Source organism: Chiloscyllium plagiosum, chromosome 12 (genome assembly GCF_004010195.1).
Source record: "Chiloscyllium plagiosum isolate BGI_BamShark_2017 chromosome 12, ASM401019v2, whole genome shotgun sequence".
NCBI classification, from domain to species: domain Eukaryota; kingdom Metazoa; phylum Chordata; class Chondrichthyes; order Orectolobiformes; family Hemiscylliidae; genus Chiloscyllium; species Chiloscyllium plagiosum.
This window is the reverse complement of record NC_057721.1, coordinates 84,670,068-84,670,757: the sequence shown is the minus strand read 5'-3', so window position 1 is coordinate 84,670,757 and position 690 is coordinate 84,670,068. Positions and strand designations below refer to the sequence as shown.

General features: G+C 47.5%; 1 protein-coding gene across 3 annotated transcripts in view; it reads left to right on the top strand.

Moving 5' to 3' along the window:
• The window catches only part of slc37a1 (solute carrier family 37 member 1), a 92,206-nt gene that overhangs the window by 41,100 nt on the left and 50,416 nt on the right, over positions 1-690 (top strand). The window lies entirely within an intron of this gene.

Here is a 690-nt window from a genome sequence, read left to right as displayed (position 1 = left end):
GTGTGGACTTGTTGGGCCGAAGGGCCTGTTTCCACACTGTAATGTAATCTAATCTAATCTACATAGAATTATTTACACAGATGAGAAAAATAGGCAGGTTCTCATAGAAACCTATAAAACTCTAAAAGGACCAGTCAGGGTAACTATAGGAAAGGTGTTCCCGATTACTGGAGAGTTCAGAACCATGGGTCACAGTGGAAAGAAATGGGGTAGGCCATTCAGGACTGAGATGAGGAGAGAGGAGCCTGTGGAATTCTCCAGCATAGGAAACTGTTGAGGCCAAAACATTGAATGCTTGCAGGAAGGAGTTAAATGTAGTTCTTGGAGCTAAAGGGATCAAAGTGTATGGGGGAGAAAGCAGGAACAAGGGGCTGAGTGGGATGATCAGCCACAATCCAAGCCTCCCAGGTGCAAGGGTACGTGATGTCTCTGATCTTGTTTTCCGGGTCCTTAAGGGGAGGGGGAGCAGCTCGAAGTCGTGGTCCATATTGGCACCAATGACATAGTTAGGAGGAGGGCTGAGGATGTTAGGCAGGCTTTCAGGGAGCGAGGTTGGAAGCTCAGAGTTAGAACAAACAGAGTTGTTGTCTCTGGTTTATTACCTGTGTCAAGTGATAGAGAGTCAAGGAATAGGGAGAGAGAACAGTTAAATGCGTGGCGACAGGGATGGTGCAGGAGGGAGGGATTCCG